Consider the following 15,922-nt stretch of genomic DNA (forward strand, 5'->3'; position numbering starts at 1 on the left):
CCTGCAAATATACCATGTATATGATATGTAATATTTATAAATGCATCAAGTTAAACTAAAAACATATTTATTGAGGTATATACTTATTAGATGCTATTTTTACCTTAGATATGTAGGAATCTATTGTTTATCTCCAGAATTATTTATATATCTTGTTTTAATTCTATTTATTTATGCCCATTTTGTTAAGATAATGTCAGTGCTCCTACCAAAACTTGTTGTAAATATATGCCCTTTCCAATGTTTCATGATTTAAAAATAAAGTTCTATGGCTATAAAACAAATTTTCCAGAACAACTCCTTTCAGTTTCTTTTCCATTTTTCAGAATTATAGTACAATTTTTTTCAAGGAGAATCTTTGTATAAACTTTTTTTTTTTTTTTTTTTGCATACTCTCAGACAAGTTGCTTGACATAATTGCTGTTTGGGCATTTGCACACCTCAATAGTGAATCCCAGTATAGAACATGAGGATTATAAGAGCAAGGACCTGAATATCCTCTCTAGATAACTACTCTTCTTTTGAGAAACAGCTTTTTCCTTCTACTGGATAAAAGCAGAGAATAAACAATTGATTGTGCCACTAAGTTACCATGAGGCTGAGCTTCTCATCATGAACTGGGTATTGTATGACCCACCAAATCATAAAGTTGAGCATGTACAGCAGCACTCCATCATCAAACGGATGTAATCTGTATAAGAATGGGTTCAAGGGAAACAGCTGTGGCCCAACTAGTTGGGCTCCGGTCTACCATATGGGAGGCCCTGGGTTCATGTCCCAGGGCCTCCTTGTGAAGGCAAGCTGGCCCATGTGCTGCGGAGAGCTGACAGCCCATGCACTGCTGAGAGCTGGTTCAGCAAGATGAAGCAGCAAAAGGAGACAAGCCGATACAGAAAAAATGCACAATGAATGGACACAGAAAAAAGACAGCAAAGAATGGAACAAGCCGCAAAGGGGGGAGAGGGGGAGGAGGAATAAATAAATCTTAGAAAAAAATTTTATATATATAAAAGAATGGGTTCAAGTAGGCACCACAGGCAAAAGTTACATGAGGAGCTGGCACTGCTATGTCCTTTTGGTTAGTTTTCTATGATCACTTGACTAAAGAAGAGAAAATTGGCCACAATTTCTCAGGCACTTGTGTGATTTGCAGGAACCACCTGAAATCTCTACAACCCCTTTCTTGTATGTGCCTGAAGGAGAGTGGTGAAAGAAAATCTTCTTAGGTGGCAGAACTTTAAACAGGGCACCTGGTTTTCATTTTTCTTTAAGGAGAAATGATCAGACAATTCATTGAATAGAGACACATGGTTACCAATTGTTTGGCAGGATGGTCAGGGACTTGCAAGGACATGATTGGAAAATTGGTGACAAGGATATCTGGAGGAAAGTATGTGGATAGACCTCAACTTTCTAGATGGGCAAAAAAGTAACTATTTGTCCCATGTGATTGCTCACCAAAGTATGACCTCAGCAGGTGACGATTTATATAATCAAGTGAATGAGATGGCCCTTTCTGTGGAGACCAGCCAGCTTCTTTCTACATCCACATCTGTCATTGTACAATGGGCTCATGGACAAATTAATCAATGTGGCAGGAATGGAGTTTTTACATGGATTCAGCAACATGCCCATCCATCCCTCTAAGCAAACCTGGTTATAGCATTTGTTTAGTAACCTATATGCCAGCAGCAAAGACAAACCTCACTCTTGCATACACCCTATTGCCTGAAGTGATACATTTTGGCAGGTGATTATATTAGATTACTCCCATGCGTTTTGATCTTACTAGTATAGACATTTACTCTGGATATGAATCAGTATTCCTTGTGCAGAAACCTTCTGCTGAGACCAGCTCAGCAATAGGTTTGCTGAAAGGGAAGGTGATGTGGAAATGAAGAAATAAAAGAACAGAAAGAAAGATACAAGAGAGGAAATAAAGATGGGACCAGGGGGCTCACAGCTTCTGAAACTGAGAGCCTCGACCCTAGTTTCCACCTTGTATTTATTGGAAACTACCAAGCAGTTGTTTGCTATTAGAATTGCAACATCATTTACAATAACAGGGAACAACTGCAACATCTACAATAGAACAGGTGTACCATTTACAATAAGATACAGGTAAGCCAGTTTCCCACATCTCCCCCTTTTTGTTTTTGTAAAGTCTACACAAATGATGTTTCACTGATTAGTAAAGCTTCCTGCATGATATTTTCACTTTTAGGTTTGAACAATACTTTTTTTTTCTTATAATTTTCAGTCCTAGGATTGTTTAAACTTAAAAGATTTACATCAAAGTACATTTATATATCACGTACAGTTCATCAAATCACTTAAGTATACAATGTTTCATTTTTAAAGTTCTGATTAGTATTCAAGCATTCCATACGCAATCCATAACTATCATAGAGTACATAACAATGAACAGTAAGGCTTCCATCTAGCAGACATTTAATAGCTAAACTTACATTTCTCATAGCCTTAAGATTTTCTACCAGCAAGGATATATAGGTCAGTACTTGATCAAAAATGACCTCATTTTCCCCAATTTGCATAGTTTGAGGCATAGGCAATGACAAATTCTTACTTCCCCATTTTGGGCTGTGGGGCAGCTGGAAGTTTATCACATAACTTCCCTGTCTTCATTGGTCCTGCTGTTAGCATCTTCACTGGATGTGGGGCCACAACTCAATGTTGAGTCCATCATTGTGAGGACTCATTTTTCAGGCAGAAAACAATAGCTCGCTTGTTATAAGTGTCCCAGTGCAGTGTCTGCAGCAATGAAAGCATATCTTGCCCCTCCCAAGAACAGGAGGAGACTGATGTCACAGTCATTAAAGTGAGCATGAAGTACATTCATGGGTGATGTCCACAAGCTGCTGGTGAGCAACAGGCAGCTGGAAACCGCTGGGCTAGGCACCACAAGGTCTGGTACTCACGACGTTCACTTTTCTGGTGGAGCCACTCTGCTTCCTCTCAGGTCCCAATTTCATGGTTCTGAATCTTCATGAGGCATCTGCCTCAAAAGTTCTGAGAGGGATGCTAGAGGAGTGGGCAGGGACATGACAGTTACCTGTCACTGCTGGCAGGTGTCCCAGATGTTCTTCCACAGATCTCTCCCCCATGGTGGGTGCTTCACAACAGTTCATCGTTTTTGTCTTGCTTTCAGTATTTGCAATCCACCCCTGGATAGGGATGGCTGTCTTCAGAGTAACCAGGCACTATTGGATTAAGCCTTTCACTTTTAGCAGGGCTTTGTATGCTGCACACAATTGCTTTTTTATATTGTACTTCTTGCCTCTTCCCACAACTGTGAATAAAACCCAAGGGGTACTTAATTGGAATGTTGCCTCTGCCACAAACCCCACCCAAAGCCGATATTGGTACTGACCACATCCAATTCACAGGCTAAGTCGATATCCACCCTCCCCCCCCCCCTTTTTTTTAAAGCACTCTGCTGGAGGTTCTCTTACTCCGATGAAGGACCTTTCCCAATTAACACATCTCAATGAAAGATTTTTAGTATTCCAACAATATTACAAATTCTATTAACATGAGAAAGTATTGTACTTTATCGATTATAGCAGAGTATAGTTATGTCTTACCTAACAACAACAAAAAATGTTTAAGAATTTGATAGAGTAGCAGGGTCCTTACAGCTTTTCCCAATTGTTGGCCTACTCCAGGCCCTTAAGATACCATTTTCTCTAATGTTTCTTAGTAGGGTCACTGCCACAGTTTTCTTCTGTACAGCAGAAATCATTGCCATCAGGCCAAGGTAGAAAGCCCTGAAGAACTGCAAAAGTCCATTGACCTTTTCACATAGTATTTGCACTTTTTGTACACATTCAGATTTGTTTTACTTTTACAAAACATATCATCTCCTTGAATTCTATAATATTTTTACTATTTACTGTATACATATTAGTTCTGTCCCACATATCTCCATTTCTGATTTTATAAAATTAACCATTTTATTCTAAGACAAAATACACCTTAAATTTCACTTAGCATTCCCACAAACCTTTTACCTTTTTCAATATTTGCTTATCTTTTACATCCCATATTAGGACAAAATATACCTTACAACATTTCAGTTAGTGTTACCACAAAGTTTTTACTTTATTCAATATTCATTTTTACATCTCTCATTTTATCCTACGAAGAAAAATAAATTATTCCTTTCAATTTAAGAATTATTTTTTATGAAGAGACATAGTAATTCTATTAAGACTTACACTTTTTATTATAGAGATCTCATTAGCATTTTAAACTTAGGTAATAATATAAGCACTTATTTAATTTTTTTGGCCATTTGTATAGCGCTCTTTTGTTGTAGAATTTGAGAGAGGTTCAATTATTTGCGTATAGAGAGGCCAGGACTCAGGAATGATTTGATGGCTGGCCAGACTTGGGAGCTTTCTGTTTCAATCCCGAGCCCCAAACAAGATTTTTGAATCCCTTTTATACAGAGAGGAAAGGCCAAATGGTACCTTTGTTTCAGTTCTCAATAGGCTTCAATTAGCATATATATCTTTCATGTCCAAGGTAAGCTTTTAGCATGGACTTCAGACATTCTAGATAAGCTTTTAGCATATTTTGTTTGCATTTCCCCTAAATACTTAAAGTTTATAGACCTTGCATTGTTAAACTGTTTCCTGGGACTGGAGTCATTGCTATTGTTTCCAAGGGCAGGACTGCAGCCTCTTACCCTCACACCCACAAGTCAGAGAGCTTAGGTTTATCTTTGAAGAGACAAAGAACCTCCCACCCATAGCCCACATCACTTTCAGTTTGTTTTTGTTTTATTTTTTTTTCAAATTAAATCATCATCCAGAGGCATCAAGATATACACTGATAATGAAAAATCACAAAAACCATTACACACACTGAAACAATTACAACACACACTGACATTGAACAAACACAAAAGCAGTTTTTTCTTCCTTTCTCTTTTTTTTTTTTTTTTGATCACTTATTGTAAAAACACTCTAACTTATAAATCTTTTTGCATGCTTAAACACTTCTTGTAAGAATAATCACCTCCAGGTGGGAGGTGAAGCTATTCTAATCTTTAGAATGGGACCCAGCCATGCAGTTTTCCTGATTGGAGGTTCTGAGTTCCTATGGAACTCGTTGCCTCTTGTGTTCTTGATATGGCTTTATCCGACGAGCTGGTACCCACACAGGACACTCTCCTTCGGGGGAAATACAAGCAAACCCTCTTCCCCAAGTTAACAGCTTCCCTGCCAGCCCTTTATTGGTCAGTGGATCATTCCACCAAATTAAAGGTTTTTCAGACAGAGTTTGGGTTTGAGTTTTAGAATTATTTTGGAAATGCCTTTCAGCTGCTGTTCCTTCCAGTATTGTTCCACAGTTAAGAAAATTAAGAGTGAATAATGCTTTGTGTAACTGCACCTGGGTGTCTCCCTGTCTCCCCTTTTTGTTTTTGTAACATGAGTTTAAGGGTTTGATTTGCAAGTTTGACAATAGCTTGCCCTTGGGGGTTATAAGGAAGTCCTGTAGTGTGTGAAATACTCCAAGTATCTAGAAACCTTTTAAGGGAGACACTGGTATAAGCAGGAGCATTATCTGTTTTTAGAGACTGAGGAAGTCCCATCACAGCAAAGCAAGCTAACAAATGTTGTCTTACTTGTCAAGCAGTTTCTCCCATCTGAGCTGTAGCCCGTATGAATCCTGAACAAGTATCTACAGAGACAAGAACATAGCATAATTTTCCAAAGGAGGAGATGTGAGTTACATCCATTTGCCACGGAGAGTTAACAGTTAAAGCATGGGGATTTACTCCAGGTTCCAACTGTTTTGTATTATTAAGAATTTGACATGATGGACAAATTTGAACATTGTCCCTAGCTTGTGCCCATGTTAAAAAAAAAACGAGCTTTGAGGCCAACTGCATTTATATGGGTTCTACAATATGATTTTGTTGCATAAGGATTCCCGTGGGAGAGTGTAAGGAAGACAGAATAACCAATTGCAGTGGCTGTTCCAGATTAATGTGCTCAATTTGGGCACTTGGAATTTTTTCTCTATGAGTTTTAATTCTTGTTTTGCTTCTCTTGTTAGAACTCGGGGGCTGTTTAATTGAGGATCTCCACGTAACAGGGAAAAAAGATTAGACAGTTCATATGTGGAAATGCCCACTTTGGGCCTCAGCCAATTTATATCTCCTAATAATTTCTGCAGATCATTCAAAGTTTTAATAGAGTCCCTACGAATCTGAACATTCTGAGACTTAATTGTAATTTTATCAATAATAGTCCCAAGATAAGAAACAGGAGTATCCTTTTGAATTTTATCAGGAACAAGTTTTAATGCTGCTGCAGTTAAGGTCTTTTCTAAGGTCTGATATGCTAAAACTAAAGTCTGGAAAGAGGGAGCAGCACACAATATATCGTCCATGTAATGTATAATATAACATGAAGGGAAAGCTAATCTGACTGGATTTAAGACTAGCTACAAAATTTTGACATATGGTGGAGCTATTAAGCATTAAACCATTTCCCAGAGAACTTCTTATTGATTTTCATTCCTGCCATAGCCTGAGCCATCATTGTAGCACGGTGGCTCTCCGTCCCTACATCCTGGCACAATTTAATATATTCAGTCAAATCTACTTTACCTTTCATAATCCCAATGCTTTTTTTTTTTAAGATTTATTTATTTGTTACTCTCCCCTTCCCTCCCCCCCTCCAGTTGTCTGTTCTCTGTGTCTATTTGCTGCATGTTCTTCTTTGTCTGTTTCTGTTGTTGTCAGCGGCACGGGAACCTGTGTTTCTTTTTGTTGTGTCATCTTGTTGTGTCAGGTCTCCGTGTGTGCGGCGCCATTCCTTGGCAGGCTGCACTTTCTTTCACGCTGGGTGGCTCTCCTTACTGGGTGCACTCTTTGAGTGTGGGGCTCCCCTACATGGGGACACCCCTGCGTGACAGGGTACTCCTTATGCGCATCAGCACTGCGCGTGGGCCAGCTCCACACGGGTCAAGGAGGCCCGGGGTTTGAACCACGGACCTCCCATATGGTAGATAGATGCCCTACCACTGGGCCAAGTCTGCTTCCCCCAATAGCTTTTTAACAATCCTGATTAGCATTTTCATAAGCCATTAGCTGTAAAAGAGCATTAGCAGGTTCTAAATTATTGACCTGTTTTTTGATGGCCTCTTGTGAGCGATAAAGTCAGGATAAGTTCTTTAGGTCCTTGTAATATTTTTGGAAATGACACTGGAGGCTGGCCTCGAGCCTCAATTTTTTCCCATGCCCTTAAGCAACAACGACAGACCTGTGTGAAGGCTTGATCATTCATTGTTAATTGTTGATCTATTCCCGCCCAACTCCCCCCCCCCCCCACCCATTAACTGATTCAAGGCAGTGGGGATATTATGGGCTCTGTTAGGAGCAGCCTGAGTCTCTGCTCATCAGTCTGCCAGGTTTTGAATTGTAAAACTCTCCAGACCCTAGGGTGATGCGTGCTGATGCAGACCAGTCAGCTGGGATCAGCCTAGGGCCTTCAGCAAGCCCCTGCAGTGTTCCATAGGTAAAAGGAGAATTTGGACCATATTGTTGCACAGCTACTTTTAACTCTCAAAGTTTCAAATGGGAAGGGTTCATGAGTGAACTCATAAACTCCATTTGGATTTTGAGGATCCACTCCAGGGCCTACTCTTTCTCGTATGGTGACCAGAAAGGCCATTTGAAGTGCCTCTAAGTCACCCTCTTTTCTAGCCTGTAAAATGCCTTGGTGTAGAGCTGACAACTTTGCGTGAGCATCTCTGAACCTAGGAGGGGGAGGAGGTGTCGGCGGGGAGGAAAGTGACTTTCTAAATTCAGTTAATGGAGGAGCTGAAGGCAAAATAATTCTAGTATCATCAAAAAGTTCAGTGGGAGGAACTTCCTCACTTTATTTTCATTTTTCTCTCCTTCATCTCCTATTTGCAAAGTTTCCAAAACAGATTTAATAATTGGCAAAGTAGACCAAGTAGTATCAGGGAGGGGAACACCTCATACATGTAATTTTTCTAACTCTTCTCCTACTCTTTCCCAAACTTCTAATTCTAAACTTTCTACTGCTAGGAACCATGAGCAATATTTTTCTATAATCCCTAAAAATTCTAAAATACAAGACTCACTGGCCTCAGCTCCTCCTGCACTGAGGAGTCGTTTGAGGAGACAGACATATGGGCGATATTTTGTTGAACTGTCTCTGTTTCCCATCGTAACCTTGCTAGAATACCCAAGAGTGTCCTTACTCACCGAGGACTTGGAAGGCCTTCTAAACCACTCGGGGCTCCACCCCGTGACAACACCTTTAATTTAGCTTGAAGCTCTCCCCTCAGGCCCCACGTTGGGTGCCAATTGTTGAGACCAGCTCAGCAATAGGTTTGCTGAAAGGGAAGGTGGCATGGAACTGAAGAAATAAAAGGACAGAAAGAAAGATATAAGAGAGGAAATAAAGATGGGACCAGGGGGCTCACAGCTTCTGAAACTGAGAGCCTCGACCCTAGTTTCCACCTCGTATTTATTGGAAACTACCAAGCAGCTATTTGCTATTAGAATTGCAACAACGTTTATAATAACAGGGAACAACTGCAACATCTAATAACTGCAACATCTACAATAGAACAGGTGTACCATTTACAGTAAGATACAGGTAAGCCAGTTCCCCACAACAACCTTCTATCAAAACCACTATCAGTGGATTACAATATGCCTTATCTACCGTAATGGTATTTCACATAACATTATCTTTGATCAAGGTACTCACGTCACAGCAAATGAAGTATAGCAATTCGCCTATCTTCATGGGATTCACTGCTTTACTATGTTCTCCATCACTCTGTAGCATCTGGATTGAAGACTCAGTTATAGTGACATCTAGATGGAAATATCTTGCAGGGCTGGTGCAACATTTTTCAGGAAGCAGTTTATGTTCTAAGTCATTTTCCAACAGATGCTGCTGTTTGTCCTTTGGCCCAAATTAATGCTTGCAACAATTGACAGGTGGAATTTGGATTGGAACCATTCACTATTACTTCAGTTAGTCGTTTAGTAACAACACTTTTGTTTTATGTCCCCACAATCTTTTGCTGTGCTGTTCTATATGTTCTGAGGAAGGAATTCTTCCAAAAGGAAACACAGCAATATTTTCATTGAATTAGAAGTTATGACTTCTACCCAGTCACTTTAGATTACTATGTCTTTGAATCAACAGGCACAGCAGAGTCACTGGCTGGCATGATTGATCCTGATTGCCTAAGGGAAGCCTGGAGTGTTACTACACAAAGGAAATAGGAAGAATATGTTTGGCATCCAAGAGAACACATAGCACATCTCTTGGTACTACCATTCCTGTGATTAAAGTTAATGGAAAACTGCAACAACCCAAACCAGAAAAGAATACTAATGGTTCACATCTTTCAGGTATGAAGGTTTAGTTCAATCCATCAGGCAAAAAACCAGGACCAACTGAACTGCTTGCTGAGGACAAAGGGACTATGGAATGGGTAGAGGAAAATGTAGATGTAAATACATATTATAACCACTTGCCCAAAAGTGGACAACTATATTGAGTTTCCATTCATATTTTGTTGTGAATATTTTAGTGTGTGCATTTACAGATATTTATATTTATGTATACATACACACCTCTCCAAAATCTTTGATTTCTTCCTATTTCTTTTTATATAACATAAAGTAACATTATATTCTCTTCAATGGAAAGAATTAGCATGCTAAATTGTATTCAAATTATTTATATCAGTTCTACAGAAGTATGACTTTGTTTAGTTTGTATTTGGAGATTAAGTACGGTTTAAGGAAATAGAGTTTATGTGTCAACTTGGCTAGTTTACGGTTTCCATTAATTTGTAAACAATGTCCCAGTTGTTACTTTAGATGTATTTCATAGGTGGAATTAGCATCTGCAACTAGTTTACCTTAACTAAAGTACATTATACATTACAACATAGGTAAGCCTGGATCTACTATTTGAAAGTTTTCATCCAAAGAATTGAGGGTCAAATATCAGACATAATTATTCCTCAAATTTACATCCTCTCTTCTTCCCTGACTTTCCAGCCTAAGAAATTCAGACTCAAAAATCAACAACATTCTCAGTGGAATTTTCAGCCTCTTGCCTGCCCTCTGAATATGGAATCAATAATCAAATGAGCCAATTCCTTATTATAATATTTATCACCATCATCCTATCTCTCTCTCTCTCTCTTTCTATCACTATCTCTCTCTGTATCTATCAATCTACTAAATGTCCATTTTTTTTCTCTCACTGCCTCTGTCTCTCACTCTTTTTCTCTCTGTATAAACAAACATCTCTGGAAAACCTTAACTGGGTGTACATTGTTTGGCCTTTGTATCTAATAAATTATTGTAGATTAAATTATGTAAACTCTCAGTAGACATGTTCGTAATCTTAATCTGACTTCCTGTGGGTGTGAACTCATTTGTAAGAAGGACACTTTGATTACATATTAACAGTTAATGTGTAGACTCATTTGTGAATAGGATCCTGTAGAATCATATTTATGTGTGGTTCAACCTGAATCAGGAAGCCCTTAAAGAAATCCTGGAAGTCTTAGAAAAATAAAGAAGTCAGAGATTTACAGGTAGGAACTAAAGCCAGAAGTCAGGGTATGCAGAAGAGTAAATATGAGGTGGTGATCTAGGACATTGTACATGACAGGACGTGGAGAGCAAGCAATGGAATCCCAAGGAATATGGCAAGCCAGCATCAGAATGCTATAAGGTTTGAGAGAAGAGTGATTCTCTCGACTCCTTGATTTGACACTTCAGGAGTCTAAAACCATGAACTAATATGTTCTTGATGTTCTTGATGTTTAAGCCAACCCATAGCATGTTATTTGTCATAGAAACCTGGCAAACAATGACCCAGTTGCTTTTCCCTATGGCTCTGACATTCATCACATTCATGTATATGACTAACTTTGGCTCTAGCTTTGTGTAAATATAGTAGGATTTCACAAGAGAGAACTACAATATTGCCTCTGCCTCTTGGTAGTCAGGCTGACTTCATGGCTATCCCCAATTTGGTTGTGTGACTGTTGTAAAGCCCTCTAAGAATATGGACAGTCATATGTAATGATATTTATATGAAGTCCTGTGCTTTTAAATCAACTTTCTTGTCCAGCAATTAATTTAAATCCACATTAAAATTGTAAAAACATATGAGGTTCCATGTTATTTAAGGGTACAGTGCACCTTCCCCAATTCTCTGCTCCTACCTACCTTCTGAAATTAGAAACGTTTTTCAGTGGAACTTACCACCACCCTCTACACTCTCTCATATTCATTTTGAGCATACTTCTATTTCAATAACTAAGCTGAGACCACTTTTTATCACATTTTGAGTGAGGTTTTGATTGTCCATTCAAAATTTCAATCAGACTGATGATATGAAAGTGAGAAGTGATGTTTATGTACTTACTATAATGTCTTACTCTGTATATTGCTAGCACTGAATGTACATTTTCACAGGAGGTAATATGTTCAGGTGGGCTAAATTATTTGAGACTTCACTTCTCCAAACCATAATTCTGTTTCAAGAGCCTATCTATTACAATCTTAGTGATGTGATAATTTCAGCACTCTTTCAAACATTTTCTTTTTAAAATCATGTTATTCATAACTGGATTGAATTCCTCCAGCCAAGATAATTAGACCAAATTTGCAAAGTCATTTTATGAGATATGGATACGGCCTGGCATTTAAAGAGCAACTTCTCTGCTTCTCAAAAATTGATTATGTGTTATTGGGTCACTAGTGAAAATGCTCACCAATTTCTTATTTTCACAAAATACAATCTACCTGATCTACCCAGTTTGTCATTTGTTTCCCTCCTTTCCTTTCTTTTGATGCATTTTTCTCATTATAATGCACAATGTCAAAAGTCCTATTAGAGCCCTTTCCTAAATTTTGGCTTCCCAAGAGCAAGGTGGGTCTTAGCGTCCACCAAAATGCCAATCTATATAAATTGAGCCCTTTATGTTCTTACTGCTTTGGGAAGAAAATCTATTTGTTGATCAGAAAAGTAGAAATTTACCTTTCTGGTAAAATATGCCAAATCCCTGCTTTTATCAACTGCAGCAAGTTTGTAGTGAAGCTATATGAGAGCATTGATTATCAATTTTAAATTCAAATAATATTATTCTTGGTACCTATAACAAGTAATCTGCCCTCTCTCATTAATTCCAAGAAGACTGAGAAATTATTAACTCATTATTAGTTAAATACTCAACTAAAATAAGTTGAGCTCAATTCCTGAAGTCTTAAGTTTTGAATTGGAAGCATTACTCCGAGTTAGTATTTTAATTTAATAAAAATCAAATTTTCTAATTTTACCCATGGAAACAGTCTAGAAACTTGGGACACCCAGGATCCACATGTACATCTCAGAATCCATATACTGGTTTTCAGTACTACTAGTCAGTCAAAGGGGTACTGATGCAAAATACCAGAAATTGGTTGGTTTTTATAAAGGGTATTTAATTGGGGTAGGCACTTACAGATACCAGGCCATAAAGCATAAGTTATTTCCCTCACCAAAGTTATTTGGAGCAAGATGGCTGCCGACGTCTGCAAGGGTTCAGATTTCCTGGGTTCCTATGTTCCTGGGGCTTCCTTTATTCTGGCTTCAAGTTTCCTTCATTCCTGGGGCTGGCTTCTCTTTCCTCTGTGTGCTGACTTTCCAGGGCTCCAGTTTAAGTCTTCAGCATCAAACTCCAAAATCAAAACTCCAACATTAAAAACCCTCAACTCTGTTCTTCGCCATGCCTTTTATCTGTGAGTCCCCACCCACCAAGGGTGGAGACTGCATGGGGGCTCAATGCCCTAATCATAACTCAGTCATGCCCAGGTACAGATCAAATTACAAGCATAATAGAATATTTCTTTTTGGAATTCATCAATTATATCAAACTGCTACAAATACTATTTCCAACTAAGAGAAACAAAGTCATGTGGAGAAATGGATGATCCTATTGCAGCAGGAAATGTATGTGTTTTCCATTGCTATAACAAAATTACCACAAACAAATTTATTTTCAAATGTTTCTGAAGAGAGGAATTCTAGAATGGATTGGCTGCACTCCATGTTTCTGGAGGCTTTAGAGAAAGAATCTCTTCTACTTCTGGAGGCTTCAAGCATTCCTTGGCAAAAAGCACTGCTTTACTCTGACCTTGGCTTATGTCAGAGCATCTTCTTCTTTTACATTCCTGCCTCCATCTCTCCCTTATTATTATCCATGTGATTACATGATACCACCTAGATAATACAGGATAATCATCTCAAGAACCTTAACTTAACCACATTTATAATGTTCACTTTGTATTTTAATGTAGGATATTCACAAATTCTGGAGATTAGGACTTAAGCTTCTTTGGGACAGCTGTTTGCTGTTTACCACAATTATGAAAAGAATATTGGAGTATTTTGTCATAACATAGAGAATGTAACCCTACTAATGTTGTGTCAAAAGGACTTTAAAAGTCTTCCTGTTCAAATAAGATCATCTGATCCCAATAAGACTAATAAATGCAAGGGTGAAATATATCAAATATTTGTGTATGCATGAATTGATAGAGGTAAATTAAGAAACATGTTTCATTATGGGAGTAATTTAGTGAACTGAATTATTATGCAGATTTCTAAATTTTATTTTTATTTTAAATCATAGATGAATATTCATTTATTGGTTTTACATATTTAAACATGAGTTATTAAATAGACGAGCAGGTATGAGACACAATTTTGCCAAATTTGCAAATAACAGTAAGTTTTTGAAAAGAAATCTTGATTATTTCTTTTAAATATCCCTTAAAATGAATAGATTGTGAATAACTTTTCATATTAAAACTTTAAAGTAGTTTCATTGTTTTGGCATTATAGCAATACCTGCAATTAATTGTTGTTGCTTCAGAAATATATGTGTTTTTTTGTTGATATATAGACATCTGACAAAAACATTCATGTCAGGGGAGTTCCAGAAGGAGAAAAGAAGTGAAAAGGAACAGAAAGTGTATATGAAGAAATAATAGCTGAAAATTTCCCAACTCTCAAGAAATAAATGAACTGACAAGTCCAAGAAGCATATTGTATCCAAATCAAAATAAATGCAGATAGACCTATTCCAAGACATATACTACTCAGAATGTCAAACAACAAAGATAAAGAGAAAATTCTGAGAACAGCAAGGGAGAAATAAACTATGACATACAAGGGGCACCCAGTAAGACTTAGTGCAGATTTCTCATCAGAAACCATGGAGGTAAAATGACAGTGGTATGGTACAAATTAGGATACTGAAAGAGAAAAGCTGCCACCCAAGAATATTATATCCAGCAAAATTGTCCTTCAAATTATATCCAGCAAAATTGTCCTGCAAATATGAAGGTGAGTTTAAAATATTCACAAACAGAAACTAAGGGAGTTCATAAAAAAGAAACCAACTTCACAGGAATATTAAAGGAAAGCTTAGAGTATGAAAGAAAAAGACAAGAGAGAGAGGCTTGGAGAAGAGTATAGAAGAAAGAATAGCAGAAAGGATAATCAAAAAAGTAAAAAAGACAGACAAAATAAGATCTGGCATATGAAAACCAAAGAATTAAAGAAAGCATTTACAATAATGTCATTGAATATGAAAAAATTAAATTCCTCAATACAAGAAGTAGGTTGACAGAATGGATAAAAACCATAAACCATCCATATGCTGTCCACAAGAGACTCATCTTAGACCTGGGATACCATTGAGAATGAAAGACTGGAAAAAGATACTCCATGTAAACAGTAACCAAAACAACTAATATTAGATAAAACAGACTTTAAATGCAAAAAAAAAGTTCTAAAATATAAAGAATGCTATTATATATTAATAAAAGGGACAATCCATCAGAAATACCAGTCATAAATATTTATGCACCTAGCCAGGATGCCCCAAAAGACATGAAGCAAACTATGGCAAAACTGATGGAAGAAATAGACATCACTACAATAATAGTTGGAGACTTCAACACAACATTCACATCATTAGACAGAAAAACTAGACAGAAGATCAACAAGTAAATAGAGGTCTTGAACAATATGATAAATGAGCTAGACCTAACAGATATATACAGAATATTGCACCCAAACTCAGCTGATTATACATTCTTCTCTAGTGCTCATGGATCTTTCTCCAGGATAGACCACATGTTAGGTCACAATGCAGATCTTTAAAAATATGTTTAAAAAATTGAAATTATATGAAACAGCTTCTCAAATAATAAAGAAATGAAACTGGAAATCAATAATAGATGGGAAAGAGGTAAATATATGGTGGCTGAACAACACACTCCTAAATATTCAGTGGGTCAAAGAAGAAATTGTAAGTGGAATTAGTAAACATATTGAGAGAAGTGAAAATGAGAACACAACTTATCAAAACTTTTGGAATACAGAGAAAGCAGAGATGGAAATCTATAACCCTAAATACCAATATTAAAAAAGAATAAAGAGCTAAAATCAAAGATCTAACTGAACTATGAGAGAAACTAGAAAAGAACAGCAAACCATTCCCAAAGCAATCAAAAGGGAAGAAATAAAAAGGATTAGAGCAGAAATAAATGAATTTGAGAACTACAAAAACAATAGAGAAAATTAACAAACCCAAAAGCTTGTTCTTTGAGAAAATCTATAAAATTGAAAACCCCTAGTTAGACTAACAAAAAAAGATAGAAGATGCAAAAAAATAAAATCAGAAATGAAAGGGGTGAAGTTATGACTGACCCAGCAGAAATAAAAAGGATTATAAGAGGATATTATGAGAAACCCTCATGCCAATAAACTGGACAACCTAGAAGAAATGGATAAACTCATAGAAATGCACAAACAACCTA

This window comes from Dasypus novemcinctus, chromosome 12 (genome assembly GCF_030445035.2).
Source record: "Dasypus novemcinctus isolate mDasNov1 chromosome 12, mDasNov1.1.hap2, whole genome shotgun sequence".
Lineage (NCBI taxonomy): Eukaryota > Metazoa > Chordata > Mammalia > Cingulata > Dasypodidae > Dasypus > Dasypus novemcinctus.